This window comes from Gracilinanus agilis, chromosome 2, assembly GCF_016433145.1.
Source record: "Gracilinanus agilis isolate LMUSP501 chromosome 2, AgileGrace, whole genome shotgun sequence".
Classification (NCBI taxonomy): Eukaryota; Metazoa; Chordata; class Mammalia; order Didelphimorphia; family Didelphidae; genus Gracilinanus; species Gracilinanus agilis.
In genome coordinates, this window is record NC_058131.1 from 212199171 (window position 1) to 212216064 (window position 16894).

Consider the following 16894-nt stretch of genomic DNA (forward strand, 5'->3'; position numbering starts at 1 on the left):
TCTCTCTCTCCTTCTCCCTCATCCTCTCCCTCTCCCTCTCCCTCTCCCTCCTTCCCTTCCCCCCCCCCCCCCCCAGCCTGGGCAGTATGAAGTTTCAAATGCCAAGGCAAAAGGGAAGGAAAGAGAATTTTTCATCCCATCGGGACTCAGTCTGTGTTTGTGCTGAACAGGCCTCTTTCCTTCTCAAAGCAGAGCAGCTTTCAGTTGGCAGGGCTTCCCTGAATTTCTTCCCCTCCTTCTTCCCCTTCATTTGAATTTTAGTGTTAGAAAGTGGGCCCAGTTCAAAAATAGTCTGTAATGACTTTTAAAAAAAGAAGAAAGAATGGAGAGAGGGAGAGGGGGAGAGGAGAACAAAAATGAGAAAAGGAAATTCCAATATGTAGTGATCACAAATATGCTTTTAGTTCTGAACATTGGATTAGAAGGAAAATAAACATAAATTTAAAAAAAATCAGACAAATTCCCAAATAATTGAAACAAGATAGGATAGAACTGTTAACTATTTGCCTCAGAATCAAGCTAGGATTCAAGAAACACACAATTCTTGGTTCTTTCTATATTTTACTTGGTGGGTTTTGGGGTATGCATATTGCATGTATGTACTTACTTTTCCTCACTCTTTCAAATTCAGCCCTTTCAGGGCAGGACAACACAAAAGCCATAACCGACACACTTTGACTTGGCGTTGACTCTGGTCCAGATTAGATTGCAGAATAGCTAATGTTTGTGGACTTTCCTGACCTGGGAGTAAATTGGATATTTACCATGTTAATCTATTAGGTAAGGAAGGAAAATTAGAGGCTCAGGACACAGTACAATGTTATGATTAAAATACATTTGTGTTTAATTGTCAAGGGAACAAGGCATTACTTAATTATATCCTTTCCCCCCTTCTTCTAGTGCACTGTGGTTAACCAGCCAGATGCATGAGATGGGGCCAAAGAAATGCATATTTTGGTCTCATTTGGGCAAACTTAAGTCTACAGATGTATCTCATTTGGTTGATATAGATTCTGTTTGTTCTCTTAGGAAAAATCATCATCTTGAAACTTTTTAAGGCTGAGGGGGAAAAAACTTATCAAAAAAGAGGGAGAAATCATTCTTGAACTGAGATCAACCTGTTAATCATTTAAAACATGTTTTTACTCTTGCCCAAAGAAAATCCTAGTCATGTGATTTGGAGTCTAAAAATATCCTCAGTAACTTGCATTTCTCTCTTAAACTCACACAATCAAATTTCCCATAGACTAGAATTTGTGGAACTGGAAAGTATCTTAAAATTTTATCTTTCTCCTTCCTTTCTGGCCACCTCCTCCACAGCTTCTTCACCAGCCTACTCAAGGTGCGCTCCTAGACTACACCCAGGATGAACTTCTGTCCTGGGGCCCTGCTTTCTTGATTATCGACTTCCTTTCTCTTACTACTATTTCAGGAAAACCTCACCCATGCCTCATTCCCATTCCCCTACTTTCCCGCTGTTTCTTCCTCCCTGCCTTCTTCCCCCCAATCTGTCTGTCTCTGTCTCTGTCTCTCTGTCTGTTTCATCTATCTCTATCTGTCTGTCTTCCTGTCTCTGCCTCTGTCTTTTCTGCCCCGACCTTTCTGAACCAAAATACCTCTCTCCCTGGCAGCCATTTCTTTGTATGTGTTGTTCAAAGGCAGAAACAGTCTTTGCTTAGCACAAAGTGCTTAATGAATGGTTTTTCATTCATTCATCCAAATCCCTTCATTTTACTGACTGGTAAGCTGAGACTCAGAAAGGAAAAGATGAGTTGCTTAAAATCACTTAGCTGTTTATTAGTAAAGGTGGAATTCATAATAATAGCTAATATTTACACAGCACCTACTACGTACCAGTCATCGTGCTATGCATTTTATGATTGTTATTTCATTTGATCTTCACGACAACCCTGGGAGGTAAGTGCTATTATTATACCCCCATTTTAAAGATGAGGAAACCAAGATAGACACTGGCTGAGTGACTTCCCCAGATGCACAAAGCTGGTGTCTGAGACCAGATTTGCATCCAGGCCTTCCTGACTCTAGACTTAGCATTTTTTACACTGGGCTTCCTAGTTTCCCCCAACCCTGGGATGCCTTCTGAATCATCAAAGAAAAGCAAAATTATTTTTTCCTTTCTTGATATCTCTAGCTCCAAAGGATCTAGCTATGGTCTTTGCAGATACTTCCTAAATCTTCTTTATCTTCTCATCTCTCCTGAGCTCCAGACCTACATCTCTAGCTGGGTACTAAAGATCCACATTTGCAGGTTCCATTAGGTATCTTAAATTCAACATGTTCAAAATGGAACTCATTATCATTTGGCCTAAATCTATCCTTCCTTTTAACTTCCCTATTTCTGTTAAAGACATCATCATTCTTTCATTTAGCTAGTTTTGAAACTAGGAGTCATTCTAAATTCTCTACTCTCCTTTACGCCTTAAAGCTGATTGGTTGCTAAGTCTTTTTTTTTGGACTAGTCAGTCAATAAACATTTATTGATTTTTTTTTTTAGAAAAATTTTCCATGGTCACATGATTCATGTTTTTACTTTCCCCTTCACTCCACTTCACCCCCCCCCCCCATATCTACTGGTTTTAACATGTGTCATCTATCAAGACCTATTTCCATATTATTGATAATTGCATTGGTGTGGTCGTTTCGAGTCTACATCCCTAATCATGCCCGCATCAACCCATGTGTTCAAGCAGTTGTTTTTCTTCTGTGTTTCCACTCCTGTAGTTCTTCCTCTGAATGTGGGTAGCGTTCTTTAACATAAATCCCTCAGAACTGTCCTGTGTCATTGCATTGCTGCTAGTACAGACATCCATTACATTCAATTTTACCACAGTGTATCAGTCTCTGTGTACAATGTTCTTCTGGCTCTGCTCCTTTCGCTCTGCATCAGTTCCTGGAGGTCTTTCCAGTTCACATGGAATTCCTGCAGTTCTTTATTCCTTTGAGCACAATAGTATTCCATCACCAGCATATGCCACAATTTGTTCAGCCATTACCCAATTGAAGGGCATACCCTCATTTTCCAGTTTTTTGCTACCACAAAAAGCATGGCTATGAATATTTTTGTACAAGTCTTTTTATCTATGATCTCTTTGGGGTACAAACCCAGCAATGGTATGGCTGGATCAAAGGGCAGGCAGTCTTTTAGCTTTCTTTGGGTATAGTTCCAAATTGCCATCCAGAATGGTTGGATCAGTTCACAACTCCACCAGCAATGCATTAATGTCCCAATTTGGCCACATCCCCTCCAAGGTTCATTACTCTCCCCTACTATCATTTTAGCCAATCTGCTAGGTGTGAGGTGATACCTCAGAGTTGTTTTGATTTGCATTTCTCTAATTATTAGAGATTTAGAACACTTGCTCATGTGATTATTGATAGTTTTGATTTCTTTATCTGAAAATTGCCTATTCATGTCCCTTGCCCATTTATCAATTGGGGAATGGCTTGATTTTTTTATACAATTGATTTAAATCCTTGTATATTTGAATAATTGGACCTCTGTCAGAGTTTTATGGTTGCTAAGTCTTGCTGGTTCTACTTCCCCAGCATCTCTCAAATTCTTCTTCTTTTTTCTACTCAAAAGAGCACCACCCTCATTCAGATCTCATTATATCTCAACCTGATTATTAGCAGTTTTCTAACTGATATACCTATGTCTAGTTTCTCTCCCTTCCTCTTAGTTATCCAATTGCTTTTCCTAACATACAGATATGACCATATCGTTTTCCTGGTGTGAAACTTCTTCATTGGTTCCCATTGCCGGTAGGAGAAAGTTAACTTCTCCTTTTTGGCAGGCAAACTTAATAATCTAGTTCTAGCCTACCTTTTCCACATGACTTTCCATCATTCACACTCACATTCCAGACAAATTAGCCTACTTAGAATTCCAGCTTTTTTCTCTCTGTCTGAGTCTTTGCATAGGTTGTCATTTCCATGCCTGGAATGCTTCTCCTCCTCTCCTCTGCTTATTGGAACCCTTAACTCCTTTTACAACTCAGCTCAAATTCTACCTCCTTCAAGAAGAATTCTCTTCAGGTATTAGTGAACCCACCTCCCAACTATCATGTGTTGGTTTTATATTTATCTTTATATATGAATGTTTATATTTGGTTATATGTTTATATTTTTGTATTTACTTCTCTGTAAATGTACTAGTTGTGTAACCTTGGGCAAATCATTTAATCTTGTTGGCCTCAGTTCCTTATCTGCAAAATGAGCTAGACAAGGATATGGTAGACTGCTCCAGTAGCTTTGCCAAGAAAACTCCAAATGGAGTCATGAAGAGTAGAACAAGACTGAAATGACTGAACCACCAACAAAATATAGCATCACCCAGTAGAATGGAAGCTCCATAAGGGCAGGTACTATCTCACTTTTGTGTTTTCGTAACTAGTACTTAACTAGGCACATAACAATAGGTAATAGGCACCTAATATGGCAATAGACACTAAGAGTAGGATAATAGGCAACTAATGCAAATGCTTGGTGATTGATTTTTTTCCCTGCTTGATAGTATTGCTGTGTGATTTCACAATTCATAAGACTTATGGAATTTAAGATCCCTTTATTGTGATCTTAGCTGTAATGCCTTTTATTCTATTACAAACCTAGATTACTTAGAAGGGAATTGTTTTTTTTCCCATGTGCCAAAGGGAATAAGACCCAGTTGTCTATGTTCCTTCTGAATGTAAGATTGCTTAAAAAAATAAGCTGCCTTAGCTAGGTAGCTCAGTGGATTGAAAGCCAGCCCTAGAGTTAGGACATCCTGGTTTCAAATCTGGCCTCAGACACTTCCTAGCTGTATGATCCTGGGCAAGTCAATTAACCCTCATTGCCTAGCCCTTACCACTCTTCTGCCTTTGAAGCAATACACGATATTGATTCTAAGAGGGAAGGGAAGATTAAAAAATAATAATAAAATGAAACAAGCTGCCTTTGTAAGCTTGGGAAAGGATATAAGACGTGATGTAGCTCCAAATTTGATTTCCTTGGACATTTTCTATAATTAGCAAATGATCTAAGTTTTTTCAACATGACTAATGTCTAGTAATTGCCTCTCTGAAGATAAGCAAGTTCACTTCTCTGAGACTATTAGCTGATGTCCAGAAATGTTTGGCATTTGGAAATAGGAACCAAGCCCCTTTTCATGAAAACAGCAATAGCACAGATATTGAAGGATTGTAGATTGAGAGCTGGAAGGCCCTTAGAGTTCTCACCTTATAGATGAAGAAGAGAAATGAGGTGATTTGGTTCAAATCACATCTTTAGTAACAATAAAATATCTGCGTTTTCACAGTGCTCAAAAGTTTACAGAATGCTTTTCACACAACATATGCCATATTATTTTATCTTCACCACAACTCTGAAAGGTAGATGCTATGGTTATCTCCATTTTACAGCTTAGGAAACTGGATGAGGGAATGTTTTGCCCAGAGTCATGAAGCTAGACGGGTTTGGAATTCGGTCCTGTGATTCCAGGTCCAACATTGGCTACCATGTCCCCAAGCTAGCTACTTTTAGTCAGTGGCAGAGCTGGGATTCTCACTCAGTACTTCCCACTACAAATCCATATCTCTGCTGGACTGGGCTTCCATGTATAACAAAATCCATCCCCTTTTCAGTGACACCAGTCCTGTGAGGGTGTTTGCACGAGTATGATTGTTATGCTATTTTGGGTGATATGATAGAGGTGATCTCACTAAGGTGAGCCCTCCCTTCACTGTTCAGATTGCAGCCCATCCATGCCTTTTCATCCTGATACACTCTTGTCTATGGGGTTCCATAGGGGATCTACCCAATGTTTTGGAAGTTTTTCTCTGTCTCTTTTTTTATTTTTTATTTTTCAACGTTTTGTGGTTAGCTGTGCAGGCTTCTCGCTGTCATCTGTTCTTCATTCTTTGGCTGGCCCACCTCCTTTTCCAATCATGCATTTCCTCAGTAATGTTTTTATTCCATTTTCTTTCTTTTTTTTTTAATTCCACTTCTTTCACACAAGCTATCCTTTAGCCTATTTATACCCTACCATTCATCTTTCCATTGCCATATGGGTTACTGGGGTAGGTAAGTGGTACAGTCTATTGTATTCTATCCATAGAGTGCCAGACCTAGGATGAGGAAGACTCTTTTTTTTTTTTTTTTAACCCTTACCTTCTCTCTTGAAGTATTGGCTCCAAGGCAGAAGAGTGGTAAGGGTAGGCAATGGGGGTCAAGTGACTTGCCCAGGGTCACACAGCTGGGAAGTGTCTGAGGTCAAATTTGAACCTAGGACCTCCCGTCTCTAGGCCTGGCTCTCAATCCACTGAGCTACCCAGCTGCCCCTGATTCATCTTCTTGAAATACAATCTGGTCTCAGATATTTGCTAGCTATGTGACCGTGGGCAAGTTACTTAATCATATTTGCCTTAGTTTCTTCATCTATAAAATGAGTTAGAAAAGGAAATGCAAACCCACTCCAGTATCTTTGCTAAGAAAACTCCTAATTAGGATCATGAAGTATCAGAAACTGAAGGCAACTCAACAACAAAAAACAACATGGATCACTACCTGAAATCTTGTGGTATCTTGTGAAATCTTATGAATCCATGATTCCCTGACATATTACATCTTCATGCTGGTGTGAGAAAAACAGGCTTTTTATTGATAGGGAAATGGCTTAACAAGTTGAATGTAATGGTATATTGATGAACTGTAAGAAATGATGAGTATGATAAAAAAAAGCATATGAAGACAAATGAATTTTTGCATAATACAAAATGTAGGCAATATGAAAAAAATCAATGGAGATTTATTAAAAGTGAAAAGATTTTTGCAGTGTGGAGTAGTGAAAGCACCTCATAGTTTCCCAAATGTGATCTAGTCTGATCTCCTACTGAATTATTTGACAAAGAAGAAAACTGAGGGTCAAAGAGATAAAGTAAATTGCTAAAATAAAGGCCACAGCACTAATACATTGCTGTTGGAATTGTGAATTGATCCAACCATTCTGGAAGGCAGTTTTAAAGCCCAAAGGGCTTTAAAAGAATGCATGTCCTTTGATCCAGCAATACCACTGCTGGGTTTGTATCCCAAAGAGATAAAAAAAAAATGGGAAAGGTTCTGTTTGTATAAAAATATTTATAGCTACACTTTTTGTGATGTCAAAAAATTGGAACGGGGGGTGCCCCTTCATTGGGGAATGGCTGAAAAAATTATGGTATATAATGGTGATGGAATATTATTGTAATATAAGGAATGATGAACTGCTTGATTTCTATAGGAACTGGAAAGTCTTCCATGAACTGATGTGGAGTGAAATAAGCAGAACCAGGAGAACATTATATACAGTAACTGAAACATTGTGGGATGATCAAATGTGATTGACTTTGCTACTAAAAGCAATGCAATGATCCAGGACAACAATAAGTCGAGGGACTTATGAGAAAGAATGCTATCCACATTGAGAGAAAGAACTATGGGAGTAGAAATCCAGAAGAAAACATATGATTTGTCACTTATTTGTATGGGTATGTGATTGGGAGTTTTGATTTTTAAAAGCTTACTCTATTACAAAAATGAATAATATGGAAATAGGATTTGAGTGATAATATATGTATAAGCCTATGAAATTGCTTGTCAATTCTGGGAGTGGGGAAGGAAGAGGGGAAGGAGACATTAAGAATCACGTAACCATGGAAAAATTTTTAAAAAAAAAAATTAAAAAAAAATAAAGAATATCCAACTACTAGGTTGCGTAAATGGGTCTAGAATCCAGGTCTTCTGGTTCCAAGGGCAAAACAATTGCCCCTTGCTATATTGCAGTTCACCTATCACAGCTTCACTGTATTGCAGGTTTAAAAAAAATCTAATTCTGTATCCCAGAGTTTTCGCTATATTGTGGGATTTTGCAGATAAATACCATACTGTACACAATGGAAATTCAGCATGCAATTTTGCCTAAGTGATCCACTACTCCTTGGATTTTCACCTATCAATGGGTGTCTCTGGAATGTAACTCCTGCAATAGGTGAGGGATTACTTTATTCTTGCCCTCTACCCCATGTTGCCTCATATAACTACAACATTACTTGAAAAATATCATAAATTTATGATGAGAAAAGGGTGAATGTGACTACCTCTTCAAGGTACAATTGGAAAACTTAGAAAATTGGGGCTGATTTTTTTTTTTAAACCCTTACTTTTGTCTTGGAGTGAATACTGTGTATTGGCTCCAAGGCAGAAGAATGGTAAAGGAAGGCAATGGGGGTCAGTGACTTGCCCAGGGTCACATAGCTGGGAAGTGTCTGAGGCCGGATCTGAACCTAGGACCTCTCATCTCTAGGCCTGACTCTCAATCCACTGAGCTACCCAGCTGTCCCCCTGATTTTTTCAATAAGCAAATTAAATGGAAATATAATAGCAGCCAGGTCTAAGACATTGGTGTATTTTTGTAGTTGTCTGAGATTCCTCCTCAAGAGACCTACTCCTAAGCAATTTTCCAACCCAAAGGCTGAAGGGAAGTATTTTTCTTGGCATCTGGGGCCAGCCTATCCTTGTGGAAGTGAAAGTCAATTCTCTCTGTCTCTCTCTCTGTCTCTCTCTGTTTCTGTCTCTCTCTTTCTCTGACTCTGTCTGGCTCTGTCTCTGTCTCTCTCTCTCCCCTACTGTGGATTAGTCATCCTTTTCAGTTTTGCTCTAGCTATACAACCCATCTCCCCATTAGGCACACTCCTTAATTTTCTTCCTCTATACTCACCCCGCCCCCCCCCCCCCAACAACTCTTACTTTCTTAGTAACAACTCTAAGATGGGAGGGCAAGGATAATTGGGGTTAAACGACTTATCCAAGGCCACACAGCTAGGAAGTGTTTGAAATCAAATTTGAACCCAGGCCCTTCTGATTCTAGGTCTGGTACTCTGTCCACTGTGCCACCTAGATGCCTCCTTTTTCAACTGTTTTGATCAAACTGTTTCCTATTTCTGTAATGCCATCTTCCAAACCTTCTTATTACCATTCTCTGTCTGCCCCACCCCACTGCTTATCTCAATTTATCCATCCATCCCTCAAAGACCAGCTCTCAGCTGTGGCTCCAAGGAGCTGTAGCATTCATGGTGGCCACACTCTGGTAAAACCATCTTAGCAGGTGGGCTCTACCAGGGTAATCAGCAGGTCTCAAACCCATTGATGAGGTAGGGGAATGTATATTCTAAATACGTGAAGACTTCCCTTGGTGGAATGGGCAGTTGAGAACAATTTGTTCCAATGGCTATGAAGGCAGAAGAAGTAGTTATTGTGGAGTGCTTAGAGCTTAGACATCAAAGAAGCTAAGGTCATTTACTACACCTAACTCATCGCTAGTCATCCTGACTTTTGTCTTGCCATTGGACTTTCATGGTTCTGGAAGAGAGATCAAGACTGAAGACTTTGGGCCTCACTGAGACTCTGCCTCACTTTAATTTATGCAGGAGTCCAAAGGCATCACTCACTACTGATGCCATGTTGGTCCTCTGTAAGTACTAAGGACAACAACCAACCATTCATCCAGTGCCCATACCAGAGGTAGTGGGATCTTGAAATTATGAGATCTTAAGCAACTCTCATCCCTTCTCTGGGCCTTAGTTAACTCTTTTATAAAATAAGGGCTTGTATTAGAAGATCTAAAGTCCCATCCAACTAAAATTGTATGATTTATCTCATTATTAGGCAGATGGAATGCATGTACCAAGAAAATGTCTCCCAGAATGGCATGTTCAGCTGATGGGCTTGTGAGATACATCCAAAGAACTGGTAAAATGCCGTTTATTTATGAAAGAAATACCAGTTAATATTAACCATCCAAGTTTTTCAGTAACTTATTCCTGCCTTCCACCACACATGAAGTGTTTTCCCAAGAGAGGCCCCAGGAAAGATTGTAAAGCTCAAGGTGAAAGGGTTCTAATACATAATTCAATACTCTGGCTTTCTGAAATTCCTGTTTATGTGCAGTCTGAAAATAAGAACTGGAAAAAAAATCATAATTTCCTGGTGTGTCTACTGCTTATTACTCTTTTCAATAATAATTTTTTCTTCATGATACTTTGTGTATTTTTAAACTTACCATCTATTCTGATTATATATCTATAGCACGATATGATATGTAATATAATGTAATACATATAATTTGTTATACATATATAATACATTATAATAAATGTGCTTATCCAAAAGAACCAAATTCTTATATTAGCTATGTACAAAAATCTGTCTTATTCTTTCCAACCTCTCACCTCTCTTCCCTCCCCATGAAGGCAGGTAACATGATATAGATTTTATATATATTATCATATAATACATATTTCCCTGCTTGTCATATTGTGAAACTAGATGTGTATTGTGTACACTAGAGAAAAATTCATAGAGGAAATAAAGGGAAGAATGATATGTTTCAATCTGCATTTCAACTCCACTTGCTCCTTCTATGGCAGTGAACATCCTTTTTTGTCATGGGTCCCTTGGAGTTATCCTGGATCCTTTCCTTGTTGATAACAATTAAGTCAATCACAGTTGATTTTCATACATTATTGTTACTATGTACATCATTCTTCTGGTTCTGTTCACTTCACTTTGCATTACTTCATATAAGTCTTTCCAGGTTGTTTTTTTGGAGGAATCATCTTGTTTGTCACTTCTTATGGCACAATAGTATTCTGTTACAACCACATACCACAACTTGTTCAGCCATTCCCCAACTGGTGGACATCTTTTCAGTTTCCAATTCTTTGCCACCACAAAAAAGAGCTGTTATAAATATTTTAGGACATATAGTTTCCTTTCATTTTTCCTTGATCACCTTAGGAAATAAACTCAATAGTGGTATTGCTGAGTCAAAAGGTATGCGCAGTTTTATAACTTTATGAGTATAAATCCTGAGTGCTCTTCAAAAGAATTGGATCAGGTCACAGTTCCACCAACAATGTATTAGTGTCTCTATTTTTCCACATCTCCTGCAACATTTGCCATTTTTCTCTTTTATCATTTTAGTCAGTCTGATAGGTATGAGATGATATCTTAGAGTTGTTTCTATTTGCATTTCTCCAATCAATAATGATTTAGAGTATTTTTTCATATACTTATATATAGCTTTGATTTCTTCATCCAGAAACTGTTCATATCTTTTGATTATCAGTTGGGGAATGGCTCATAGTCTTACATATATGACAAAATTCTCTAGATATTTTAGATGATACCTTTCTCTGAGAAACTGTCTATGAAATTTTTTCCAACTTAATGCTTTCCTTCTAATCTTTGTTACATTAGTTTTATTTGTATAAAACTTTTTCAGTTTAGTGCATTCAAAATTATCCATCTTACATTTCACAATGCTTTCTAGCTCTTGTTTATTCATGAATTCTCATATTAATAAAACTGGTAGGTAATGTGATCTCTGTTCTCCTAATTTGTTTTTAAAATCTCCCTTTAAATTTAGGTCATGTATTCATTTTGATATTATCCTGGTAAATGGTGTAAGATATTAGACTATATCTATATTCTGCCCAACTATTTTCTAGTTTTTCCAACAATTTTTACAAAATAGTGAATTCTTTTTCTTTTAACTTGGAACTTTATCTTTATCAAACAATAGGTTGCATATTCTTTTATGATAGTTTATTCCGTTCCACGGATCTACTTTTCTATTTCTTAGCCAATACCAGATAGTTTTTATCATTACTGCTTTATAATGTAGTTTGAAATCTGGTACTACTAGATCTCCTTCCTTAACATTTTTTTCATTATTTCCTTTGACATTCTTGACCCTGTTCCGAGGATTGTTGTTGGTGTCCCTGCAGCAGGCTTCTGGCTTTGATCTTTGTGGTGTTGTCTCTAGGCCTTTCTACATCCTGTATGTCCTGCTCCAACTTGTTAGTGCATTTTTAAAAATGAAACACCCACCAAGGAAGATTTATATTAACTGATTCAGAATAAAGTGAACATAAATAGGAGAATTTGTGTAATAACAATAACATTGCAAACTTGGGGAGACTTAAGAATCATATTTCCAAAGGACTGAAGATAAAGCATGCTACCTATCTCCTAAAGATAAATGATGAACTCAGGATACAGAATGAGACATAGGGAGCTCACCATCTGACAAAAATTTTTGGGAAAACTTTTCCCCTCTTAAGTCTTTCCTTCCTTTCCCCTTTCCTTGTCTTTTCTTCCAGCTGGGAAAAAATTATATTTTCCATTATTCTGTTGGCCAGTATGGGATGACACAGACATCAAAGAACTTTTGTAGAGGAAATGTATGTGTCTATATTTAGATTTTAGCAGTTACAAAAATAAAAATTAAAAATCCAAACTTTTTAAACTTGGAAATCACATGTACTAATTTCAGCCATCAGTTATCCTATTTGTCAATTAGTTTCACAGAAGAATATCAGCTCATCTGTATTCATTCATACTAAACAATGATTGAGGCAGACAACTATAAAAAATATTTGCCAGCAGAGGAGAAAAGGCATTGTTAATGATGTTCTGGAGACATCTGCTGTTGGGTCAGTGAGGAGAAGAATATCTCCTGCCTCCAGGGATTAAGTTTTTTTTCCCAGTCAATTAATAAAAGTTTATTAAGACCTACTATGTGCCGGGCACTATACTAAGCACTGGGGATAAAAAAGAGGCAAAAGATAGTCCTGACTTCAAGGAGGTTAAGACTTAAGGGGAAGACAACATGCAAACAAATATATAAAAACCAAGGTTTAAAAGGTTTAAAAAACCAAGTTAAATATGAAATAATTAACAGGGGGAAGACACTAGAATTTTTTTGAAGGTACTACTGCATTCATTCTTTAATGTTATCAATATTTTTAAAAATGTCCATATCCTTCTTGTAAAAGAAGACACATTAAAAAGACACATGAAGAAAATAAAGTCAGGAATTGTTTGTTTCAATCCGCATTCAGACTCCATATTTCTGTGGGGGCAGATGGTATTTTTCATCATAAGCCCTTGGAGATCATCTTAGATTATTGTGTTGCTGAGAATAAATAAGTTATTCACAGTTGATCATCATACAATATTGCTGTTACTGTGTACAATGTTTTCCTGCTTCTGCTCTTTTCACTTTGCATCAGTTCATATGTCTTTCCAGGTTTTTCTGAAAGTATCCTGTTCATCATTTCTTATAGCATAATAGTATTCCATTACAATCATTTGCCACATTTTCTTCAGCTATTCAGGGATTAAGTTTATTATCTCTAGTGCCACATGAAACAATACATGTAAGAAATCCTCTGTCTCTCTCAGAAAAGGAAGATGGAGAGATATTTTGAAAAATGAAAGTGTTATAAAAAACAAAATCATTACAAATTTAAATTTAAAAGCAAATAGAAAAATATTCAAAAGAGAAATTCAAGCTTGTCCTAAAAACATAAAACGAATACATAATATTCTCAATATCTCCTCTTGTTGAATGAGGTTGGAATACATAATTTCTAAGTCCCCTTATTAACTCTTGAATTTTATGGTATAAGGTCTCTTCTAGCTTCAACATTCTACATTGTAAGACTTTCTGCTCTAATAGTCTATGTCATAAATCTTTTCTAGCTTTAGAAGTCTGATGAATGGAATGATAAAATATGATTCCAGAGGAATGAAGGCAGATTCCATTTTCATAGAGTTGATGGACTTAAATGTAGAATAAGACATATATTTTTGGATATGATTTACATGGGAATTTGTTTTGTTGGACTGTGCAAATATGAGGCTTTAGTTTTTGTTTTGTTTATTATTTAGTTGGGCAAAAGTGGGAGGTAGAGGTAATAAATGCTTGTTAAACAAACAAATATTTAAAATGATAAAAACATATTATTTAATAAATATGTAATAAAATATCATACAAATAAGCAAATGCTGAAAAAAATGTTAAAGCTCTGCTTTCATGCCTTCTGTTTTATGTTCCAAGGTCCTATCCAGCTTTAACCATCTATGGTTCCATGATAATGCATTTCTATGATCTGGCTTTAATTTTCTCTTTTTACAGATGAGGGAATTGGATGTGATTATCTCTAAAATACCTTCTAGCACTAATATTCTCTGATTCCCTGACTAGTCCAGTGTCCTTGTCCTTCAAATGAAAAAGGAAATGGACTCAGAAAGAAGTGATTTGTCTAAGATCACACAGCAAGTTGGTGATAGAAGTAGGACTAGAACCCAGACCTCCTGACTTCCAGAGCAGGGAGGATTCAGTCTACCAGAACACGTTGCCTGATATTCAATAAATATTTGTGTCTGTAAATGAATGAATGAACATTGTGGAATTCATGAAAAACATGTTTACTTGAGTTACCTACCAAAGAACTTCAACTGAGCCAAGCAAAACACCAGTGCTTCCTCATGTCTCATTGCCAGATCTGTCCCCTCTTCAGGGCTTTCAATCTTCTGCCAACTGGACATGACCTTGTGTCAGGAAAACAGCTGCTTTTAATCGCTCGACTTACCCCAGGTCCATTTGTAGGTGCACCTTTGACAGAAACGCTTTCTCTTTGGTTGGGGAATTGCTGAAATCCTTATCTGAGTTCAGAGAAGCTCCACACGTTTCCAGCAGCTGCTCAACTTCTCTGGCCAGAGGACCAAGCTCGGGTTGCCATGGTGATTGATCCTCCTTGCGATGTTACAACAATTTCAAGCTCAGAACTCTAAGACTCTGGAAGAAAGAGCTGCTTGTTTTCCAGCAGACTTTAGAACTGGATGATGATCCAACAGCCCACATTTCTCTTAGGCCATATAATTGTTTTAATCCATTGTGGCTGTCCTGGAACTTAAAGAGCACTTTCCAAGTGAATTAGAATGCCTAAAAGCAAGAGACTTTTATTGGGAGCTTTTTAACTCACATGTGGAAAAGGGACTGAGTCCATAATGGTTTTTTGTAAGAGGCCACCTCCGACCCTGGAATATCAAGGTTAAAGTGAGCTCTCAGTCTTCTTATCCCTCATGTATGAAGACAAAGCTCAGTGATGATGATAATGATGTTGATGAAAATGATGCCAGCTAGGCAGCACAGAGGACAGAGTGATAGGCCTGAAGCCAGGAAGACTCATCTTCCTGAATCCAAATCTGGCCTCAGGCCAAATCTGAGGCCATATTTGTGTGACTGGGTAAGTCACTTCACCTTGTTTACATCAGTTCCTCATCTGTAAAATGAGCTGGAGAATGAAATGGCAAATTACTCCAGTATATTTTGTTTAAAACCCTTACCTTTTCTCTTAAAATTTCTACGGTAGAGAAGTGGTTAGGGCTAAGTAATTGGAGTTAAGTGACTTACCCAGGGTGATACAACTAGGAAGTTTCTGAGGCCAGATTTGAATTTAGGATCTCCCATCTCTAGATCTGGCCCTCTATCCACTAAGCCACTTCCTGCAGTATCTTTGCTAAGAAAACTCGCAATGAAGTCATGAAGATTGAACATGATTGAAATGACTGAACAAAGATGATGATGATGATGATATCTATATCTATATCTATATCTATATCTATATCTATATCTATATCTATCTATCTATCTATCTATCTATCTATCTATCTATCTATCTATCTATCTATCTATCNCTATCTATCTATCTATCTATCTATCTATCTATCTATCTATCTATCTATCTATCTATCAAAACATAGTATTTTAGGGGCAGCTGGGTAGCTCAGTGGATTGAGAGCCAGGCCTAGAGACAGGAGGTCCTAGGTTCAAATCCGGCCTCAGACACTTCCCAGCTGTGTGACCCTGGGCAAGTCACTTGACCCCCATTGCCTACCCTTACCAATCTTCCACCTATAAGTCAATACACAGAAGTTAAGGGTTTAAAATAAAAAAAATTAAAAAAAACCAAAAAACAAAAAACATAGTATTTTAAGGTTTGTGAAACAGTTTAACAAAAATAGTAGCTCATTTTATCCTTGCAGCAATCCTGGGAAATAGGTGCTATTATTATCTTCATTTTACAAATAAAGAAACTGAGGCCGGCAGCTATCGAGGAATTTGCTAAAGGTCACACAACTAGTGTCTGAGGCAGGATTTGAATTTGAATTTAATGAAGAGAGTGAAGGATAGGAATTTTATAGGGAAGGTCTATCTACCTGACTTTATTTCCCACCTTTGATATCACAGCCAAATTAGTCTAGAGATTGGCCTGCATGATCCCTCCTATACCATGGATCAGAGGATAATTAGGCCATAGATTTAGAGCTGGAAGAGAAACCAGAGGTCACTCCTTCAGTCCCCTTATTTTATAGATGAGCAGGCTCAGACCAGACATGTTAAATAATGTGTCCAAGATGGCACAGGGAGCAATAGACAGAGGCAGGAATAGAACTCAGGTTCTCTAACTCCAGATATAGCACTTTTGCCACTGAATCATAGAGTTGCAGAAAGGGTAGTACTGGAGGAAGAGATACACTTAGCATAGAAGATACATTTGGCATAACTAGAGCAGTGATGGCAAACCTTTTAGAGATGAAGTGCCGGGCCCCACCTCCCTGCCCTAGTGCCCACCCCCACCCCCCTTTACCCCACACAAGGGAGGGAGAAAGCACTCCCATTGGGCTGCTGGACATAAAGGTGGGAGATGGGAAAAATGTCCTCAGGCATGTTGGAGAGGGGGAGGGGAGCAACTCCACCCAAATCTCTCTACCTTTCTAGTAATGAATTGGGGGAGGGGGAGGGATGACACACGTGCCCATAGAGAGCACTCTGTGTGCCATCTCTGGTACTCATGCCATAGGCTCACCATCACTTGACTAGCCCTTTAAAACCAGAAGATGTTTTAAAATTTCAATGATTCCAAGAAGGAGACAGATCACTTTCTCCCTCCCTCCCTCCCTCCCTCTCTCTCTCTCTCTCTCTCTCTCTCTCTCTCTCTCTCTCTCT